The sequence below is a fragment of the Camelus bactrianus genome, chromosome 13 (assembly GCF_048773025.1).
Source record: "Camelus bactrianus isolate YW-2024 breed Bactrian camel chromosome 13, ASM4877302v1, whole genome shotgun sequence".
Classification (NCBI taxonomy): domain Eukaryota; kingdom Metazoa; phylum Chordata; class Mammalia; order Artiodactyla; family Camelidae; genus Camelus; species Camelus bactrianus.
Genome location: NC_133551.1, coordinates 18,922,682 through 18,931,395, shown reverse-complemented (window position 1 = coordinate 18,931,395; position 8,714 = coordinate 18,922,682). Strand labels below are relative to the sequence as shown.

The 8,714-nt window shown below is 39.1% G+C and overlaps 1 long non-coding RNA gene across 1 annotated transcript; it reads left to right on the top strand.

The window, feature by feature from the left end:
• Window positions 1–735: 735 nt before the first annotated feature.
• On the top strand, window positions 736–4,924 carry LOC141579695 (uncharacterized). The gene is made up of 3 exons (XR_012511551.1): window positions 736–916; window positions 3,602–3,732; window positions 4,586–4,924. It is a non-coding gene; the product is annotated as an uncharacterized LOC141579695 (long non-coding RNA).
• Window positions 4,925–8,714: the final 3,790 nt, after the last annotated feature.

Here is an 8,714-nt window from a genome sequence, read left to right as displayed (position 1 = left end):
ATTCTCTTGCAGGACCAAACTGCTCCAACATGGTCTCCGATAATTACCCTCACAAAAGTAATTCAGGAAGAGCAAGGCCAATTAACAATTCAAAGGTATGCTAACAGCGCAACACATTCACCAGAATTAACACCCACAAATGTTTCTACTGACGCAGCATCAATCAAAGGGTAAGAAATAGAGATCACGGTGACTATGTCCTCATTATCATCACATACCATCCACTGTCATAGGATCGGATCATTTCCTGTTTGTATTAAAGCCACTGCAGGAATTCTATCTTACCTGCTTCTTTGTAAGCGGGCCAAGGGATGATGGGGCCAAACATAAAGGAAAGGCTAAAATTCAGGCTTTAACTAGTAAAAACTATTAATTACGTATTTCTAGATGCCAGCCGGATCTCAATATTTGAACTGGGTAATATGTTCTTTCCACGAATTCTCCTGGAATATTTTCAGTTATTGCTGAATTGGTAGTAGTTTCTGTTTTCACTGTTGGGTGGTAGAGAGCCAGAATCTGGTAAGTAAACTCCCTGCTTCAAGTCCCAGCTCGGCCATCTACAAACTAACTTTGGAACACTGAATTAAATAACCATTTGCGTGAGTCATTTGCCTACTGGCCTCGGGTGTATTCCTGGCTGGGCTCTGCCTCTACTTTCCTGCCGCAGGGAACTACATCTCCCAGACGCCGCTGCTTTGACTTCTGGGCAAGCGCAGCATGTGGAGCTGCAGAAGAGGAAAGGACAGAATGAGAGCGCAGTGCCTGGGGTCTCTGTCTTCCTCCCTGCTTCGTGTGGCGTCTCCGGCAAAGTCTGTGCCTCCAGGCCCTACATGGACAGCCACTGGCTCACCGAGCATCCACGTGGCAGGCCCACTGTGGTCTGCCTTCTGCAAGGCAGCCCCAGATCCAGACAAAGGTACTGTCTGCATACCTCTGGAGCTGGAGATAGCTGCTGCTTCTCCCATTATTTATGTAATCGAGTTTATTAAATTCCCTCATTTTGAAATATATTGAGAGATTCCTGTTTCTCTGATTGGACCCTGACAGTTACATCTACATACCACTGTTTCAAGTCGGCACTTGTAAAATGGAGTTACTAATAATCAGGAACGGATGGAGTGATTTTGAGAATTTCTAATGCAATGGTTCTCAAGCTTCATGGTGCCTCAGAATCACCTGGATAGCTTGTTACAGGGCTGATTTCAAGGCTCTACCCTCAGAGGATTTGATTCATTGGATTTAAAATGAGGCCCCCACATTTTACGTTTCTAACGAGTTCCCAGGTGATCAGATGCTGCTGATCTACAGAGCCTACTGTGAGAAGCACTTTTATAAAGTGCTTCCCTCACTGCAAGTACTCGGTGAAGTTCTAAGAATTAATACTGTCACCTTTTAATTTTCTTTTGTCCTCCCATTTATGGTTGTAGCCACGATTTGAAGAAATTCTCAAATTCAGAATAGACAAATGAACCCGAATGTAACAAGGGAATTTGTATGTGTGTGTGTTTCATTTTGTGTAGGATTCAATTGTTCACATTATTTTCTTTTGAGTGTGGTGACCATATATGTCTTTGTATATTGATGGGCAGGCAGAAGGATAGATAGATAAATAGATGATAGATAAAATAAATAGAAATATAATTTTTGCTTGTGCATAAAGAACACAACTGGTGAAACTCCCATATTTAATAGAGTCATTTTGTTGAATTTAAGACTCATATTTGGGTTATAGTCAAGCAATAACCTTCCTACAAAAGAAAGTAGAACTGAAATTTTTTTTAAGTACTGTTATTTTGTGTGTGACTGATTCCTATATATAAAACATCGTGTTGCTTGGAAAGACTTCTTGGTATATTACTAGTGATAAGTGCTATGCAATTCACTGCTGTGAGGCTGTCCTGAAGTGGATGACCCAGTGCTGGAGTCTGAGTCTATCGTGACCCTGAAACTCCAGTTTCTAATATTAAATAGCTGTTTACTTGTATTTCTATAAATATGGGAAATCCCTTATACTCATACAGCTAACCAAATAAAATCAATACAAATGGGGATACATCAAATTATGTGTCTTTTATGTGTTTAGATATCAATAGCTATCTTACGTCTTTTTAAAATGCAAAGAGGACTTAAAGGCACGTGAAAGCCAATCTCATTTACAAATTCCTTTTAGATCTGGGTAGTTTTCTCCCATCCTAATCTTTAGAGCTGACTCACCTATAACTAATTGACAGAAATTATGTTCTTCTAACTTAAATTTTACTTCAAGTAAAGTGTTTACCTAAAATTTTACCTAAAGTTGTTTTTCCTAAAATCAAAGTTTTGGTCTCAAATTGTTTGAAGGGTTTCAATAGAAAGAACTCTTCTCTAATTTATGCTCTCATATTTCATTGGTTTAAATACAAAATACAAAAAGGATGAATGACTTTGTAGACAGTTTTAACTGACCTTTGCTCACGCATACATCTCAGTTGGCAAGAGCACGATGGTGTGGATTTACTGGCATGTAGTCCAGGCACTACTGTTTGGTGGCGGTACTAGTTTTCTATTGCTGAGTAAAAAAATTACCACAAATCACCACAAATCCAGCAGATTGAAACACCACATACTTGTTATCTCACAAGTTTCATGGGTCAGGAGTCTGGGACAGGTTAACTGGGTCCTCTGAGCAGGTCTCACACAACCGAAATCAAGACATTGGCCAGCTGCATGCTCATTTGGAGTCTCCATGAGAGAGAGATCCAGTTCCAAGCCCACTGAGTGTTGGCAAAACTCATTTTCTTGTGGCTACGTGACTGAGCACCATTTTTCCGCTAGCTGACAGCCAGGCACTGCTGTCAACAACTTGAAGCCACACACCTTGTCACCTGGCTGTCTCCATAGGCAGTTCCATACATGGCTCTTTGCTTCTTCAAAGCCAGCAGGATAATCTCACATAATTTGAATCTTCCCCTTTAGGGAGGTCCAGTTCCTTTTAAGGGCTCACCTACTTGGGTCAGGCCCACCCAAGATAATCTCCATTTTGATTAAGTCAATAGATAGGCGACCTGAGTTACATCTGCAAAAGTACTTCACTTTTGTCATGTATCATAATCTAATCACTGGAGTGAAATCCATCATGGTCACAGTCCCACCCATAGAGAAAGAGAAGGGATTATACAAGACATGTACTCCAAGGGATCAGAGTCCAGGGGTTATCTCAGAATTGTGCCCAGCACAGTGTCTACGAGCGTGAGTCAGCTGGATTCACAGAGCTGTCGGAGGATGTTAATCTACCAAGCGGGCTGATGGAGGTGACTGAGAGTTTGCTTTAATTATATTTAAAGTGTATTGCTCACTTCTTATGGGACATTAATAGTCATATACATAACTATTCATAATAGTTATCAAGGACTCCATGGAAATTTCTACAGAGATCGTATTTTTATATTAAAATATATATTAAAAATTATGAAAAAGCTAAAATCACCATTTAAAAAATACAGTAAAATGCTAATATCAGCAAATATAAATTGGCTAATGAATACAGGCATTAAAAGGAGTAATTTGTCTCTATTATTTACTTATTTATATATCTATTTACTATTATTTTTCATTTGTGTAGGCAAATTACAGCATATTCTGAGCCAGGGCTGGAAACCCTTTTTCCCCTTCACACTGAGATCTCAAGAGTTATAATCATACTGACATCCCAAGACAATTGGATCAAAGACTTCTCTGCTTCTTCAAAGGAAAGTAAGTGACAAATTCTCTAATTTAGGTAACAAATTTGAAAAGTCAACAGAATCTCTCTCTCTCCCTCTCCCTCTCCCATTCTCTCTCATCTCATGATTCTCACTAGTAAGGAAACTGTCCCTGTTATAACTGCTCTGTCATCTCCTCCCCAATCTATGACTTGTTTTTAATCACCTTATTTTTTTGTCCTACATGGACTTGTGACCATAACTTATCCTCCCAAATCTCTGGAGATAAATGACCAGAGCGGCTACAAACCTCAGACATATGACATATGGGAGCCAGACTGACCTGGTTTCAAATTTCAGCATCACAAATTTAATTAACTTTAACAATTTATTCAATTTTTCTGAATTTTAAAACAAGGATAATCAAATCCAGAGTATTGTTTAGAAATTTTGTGTCAAATATTAAATAATTAAGTAAAATTTATTACTATTTTCAGTCAACTTTAGTTTTAATATAGCCTATTTCTTGCTAGAAGTATATATACACACACACACTTATATACTTTTATATATATATATTTTTAGCAAGAAATAAGTATATATATATTTTGTTTGTTTGTTTAATATTGTTCCCCAGAGTGTGGTTCATGGACCATTGAGCCCATGTGATGCATCTGTGGAAAAAGAAGACACAGTAGTAAAAGCTGGGCAAAAAATATATTCTCAACGGTGCTGAGTCACGATGAGTATTTGCATAATAAAGCTCTGATATGTCTTACAGTAAAGATAAATGCTTATGATATTTCTAAAACTTGCTGAAATTCCACAGGACAAGCTTAGGGAAATGTTTTAAAACAATTTTGAATACCTAAAGCCTAACAGAGATTTATTTGGATTTTTCTCAGCAGAACTAAGGAGAGAGACATAAATGATACAGTCACTCACTTGATTTTGGAAGAAACAGAGACACTGCAAGTGATAAACAAAGGGAAGATGTGGCTCTGATTTGCTCAAGTGGCAAGAGATGATCATTCTTTCCATCTTTCAGCGATCGTAAATATCATCAGTGACGTTAAAGGAAATAGATTATTGAAGAAAAGTTAAGTGATTGCCATTATCTAAACTAGGTGATACCCTGCACCATGTTTGGCCCAATCTTTCTATAGGAAAGTCTAGAATCTGGCAATACAGAGCGAATGGGGGTGTGGGGGGTGTGGGGATGGAGATCTGTACCTCCAGCAGCAAAATAAAGGAAAGAACTGAAAAGATGTTTTTGACTAGTTACCATCACACTTAGAGACTAGTGAATGGGACTTGCTGATGACCATGCTTGCGGACAGATAGGAAAATAAACTCTCAGTTACGTGACAGAAGAGGAGGGCAGGCGAACACTTCATAGAGTGGTCGGGGCGGGGGGTTTGGAGAGTAACATTAAGAAAAAAAACAGGCCTTGTTTATGATGTCCAAAGCGGTCCCCTGGGGCACAGTAAATCAACGCAGTGGTCTTCCACTGCTGAAGATAAACATGACACAACATGTTAGAGTCGAAACTGAGAACAAAATGAGGTGGCTTAGTTTATGCTGTAATAAATCTAATTCCTAGCACTTTCCCTGTTAGGCCCCAGACCAAATAATAAGACAGCCTCTCTCTCTTCGTTCACACTTTGGGCTGCTTGTTGCCTGCTGTGAGGTGAAGAGGTGAAGTAAAACTAGCAATAAATGATCATCAGCTGAGTAATCTTACAGACAGTCCTAGCTTTCCAGAGCCACAGTTTCCATGTGGCAAGTGAGTATTACATGTCTCTTTAAAGTCATTTATAAACTCAGAAGCACACACAAGTGGTGTTGCTGTAAGTTTAACGTACTTTGTGTTTGACTCAGGCAGTCCTGGGCCCTACCCACTGATTAGGACCTTGTCTGGACATTGCTGACGTCTTTGCTCAAATCAGTTTGTGACCACCCGTGAGACACGATATATTGGATAGGTGACTGCCCCAAATAACTAAGAACGTAGGTTTTATGTTTGGAGAAGCGGAATTTTAGAGATATGAAGTATCTTTCCCAGCTGGGTGGTTCATCTAGAACAAGATGACTGAAAGCTTAGGTTTTCTGATGAGATAGCGGGTGTTCTTCCCACTGTACCGCTGTGCCTGAGTAGGAGTCGGTATTGATAAACAGCCCTCTGAACAGTATAGTAAAGAGGGGATATGTTAGTATGTCAGTGTGGACCTGAAGGAAGTGGAAATGAAGCTAGGCCTGCAAGGATAGATTCTCCAGAGGGAAGAGAGAAGCAGACAGTTGTTGAAATGGAAAAATCTTTAACCGAGGAATATTTTAGGAGAGCATCTTTACAGGATTTGTGTGAAGAGTGGTGAAAAATCGTGATAGAGAATTAGGAGAATTAATAATGATAGCCTTTTTTCAGTGCACACTCATTATATGCCAAGTGTTGTCTACGTATTATTTCGTCTGTTCCTCCCCATAACCCAGTGAGAGAGGAATTATTATTTCTGATCTTACAAATGAGGAAACTGAGGCTCAGAGAGGCTCAAGGTCACACTGACAGAGACTCTAAAAGAAACACGTAGCACTGCCCTGTGCCAGATGCTGTTCTAAGTGCTTTACAATACAAAGTAACTTCACCTTTGTAGCAGGGTTATGGGTAAGTATTATTATCCCAAGTCCACAGAGACATTGTCAGCAGGTGGCAGTGTCACTGGAGAGTCGGTTCTTGTCTCGAACAGGAAAGAATTCAAGAGCGAGCCATAGTAAAGTGAAAGTAGATTTATTCAGGGAGATGCACACTCCATAGACAGAGTGTGGGCTGTCTCACAAGGTGAGAGAGCTGGACCCAGGAAACGGGTCATCTTGGAAAGGGAGAGCAGCCCTGAGGTGTAGGGGTGGTTAGCTTTTATGGGCTGGGTAATTGCATGTGCTAATGAGTGAGAGGATTATTTCAACAATTTTGGGGGAAGGGCAGGGGTTTCTAGGAATTGGGCCCCTGCCCACTTTTTGGCCTTTGATTGTCATCCTGGGAACTGTCATGGCACCTGTGGGTGTGTCATTTAGCAGCTGATGTATAAATAACGCTGAAGGCCTACTGGAAGTTGAATCTTCTGCCAGCTTGGGCTGAGTTGGTGCTAACTAGTTTATATCCTACCCTCAATTGCTGTGTCATTCATTTAATGGTTGTGCCCTCCCCTCTTCCCTCTTGTCTCAATGGAGTTGGATTCCACACTCTTAACCACTGTGTTATTCTGTCTGGTAAGTCATGGAGCTGAAATTCACATTTGCAGCAGCCTGATCCCAGTACAGAGGCTCTGAAAACCTAAGGTTTACTCCATTCTTTAGTTTCAAAATTCTATCTATACAAAGGCTATCAAAGAAGTAGGAAAACATTGATTTAGATGATGTACGGTAGGAACAATTTGGTAGGTAAATTACAAAATATTTTGTGATACTATGTGAAACAGAAATTAAACAATCATAGATTGCATCTTGTACTTTGATGTCCATGCCATGATAATAATAATAAGAAGAAATGATGGTTGCATGCTTATAATATTTTAGTTACTATGAAAGTAATTTTGTATTTTTCCTCAATTAATTCACACCACAAGCTACAATAGGTACAACGCTCATTATTTTCCATAGAAGGAAATTTAGAAAAAGGTAGATTAAGTAATTTTCCCAAAGTCACGCAGCTAATAGTAGTTGGTAGATGTGCACCTAAACCCAGGCAACGTGACTCCTGAGCTGACATCTCTAAACCCCTAACCTACATCATGGCCATGATCATGAGCCCCCAGTGTGTTAGAGCCCCTTGTCTCTATGCATCAAACCCATGAAGCCAGCACACACCTCCCCTCACCTCTGTACACACAGATTTTTTTTAAATTACTGTCTGTTCCTGCAAATGATTCCCCACAGTATTATTTATATAAAAGACATGAAAATACCTCATCTGGTAAGGAAAACAAATTTTACATATAGTGCGAATGAAACCATGGGCATTTTCTGGTTTAGAATTGAACCACCAGAAGATAATCATAAAGAAAGTAACATTTTGTAATTCAAGTATTAACTAGCCCAATATTTGCATCTTTTCTGGGTCCTAAGGGGTTGTGGAATCACAATCCTTCTGTATTAAAAGATATTTTCCAAATATTAACCATAACGTTGATATTAATTAGTCCATCTATACATACACATAGTACATGTATATACACATGTATACACCGAGAACATGTAGAATATATACATGTAAAGCAAAGAAAATTATATAATTATTTGTGCTTTGTTAAAGGTAATGTGCAAATTCTCCATTTCTACTTACATATGACTCCTTTTTTTGGTCTAAATATATGTTGTTTTGAATACTCAGTAAATGCAATTGTTAGGTTAGTTCTAACAATAGTTCTAAATGCTGCATCACCACATTAGCTCAAAGTTCATACATTGAGAATACAGCTCTATGAGCTTCTCTTGCAAGTACTGCAGTGATGTGGGGAACTAACCATGGGATGGGTCGCTCCTCTGTGCTCCTCATTGTTTCTCATACACAATAAGATCCTCTGAAAATTCTGTTCCACATGAAGAAGGTGAGTAAGGAAGTTGTTAGGGGGCAAGACTGAGAAAAGAAGCTGAAGGTTAAGATGACGGTAAGAGGGCTGGTAAAGGAAGAAACCATGTAATTAACTCTGCAGTTCAAGAGCACAGCACACTCTGGTAGCGAAGGAAATCATGTGAACATGAAATGAAAATAATAAGATTAACTAAAACACTTTTTTTTTTGCCATTGTGTGAACTGTTTTTAAAAAAAATTCATATCCCTGGAAGTTTGGGTGTAAAGGCTGAAGACGTATAGAGAATGCCATCTCTGTTTCTGTCTGTAAACTCTCATTTATTCCTACTTGCTTCTGTACAAGAAAACTTTGACACTGAACAATGAGCTCAACAAACTTTCTACAGAGGAAGTTTTTTTTTTATGTATAAAAATACAATAATCCAACAACACAACAAGACTGATGAGCT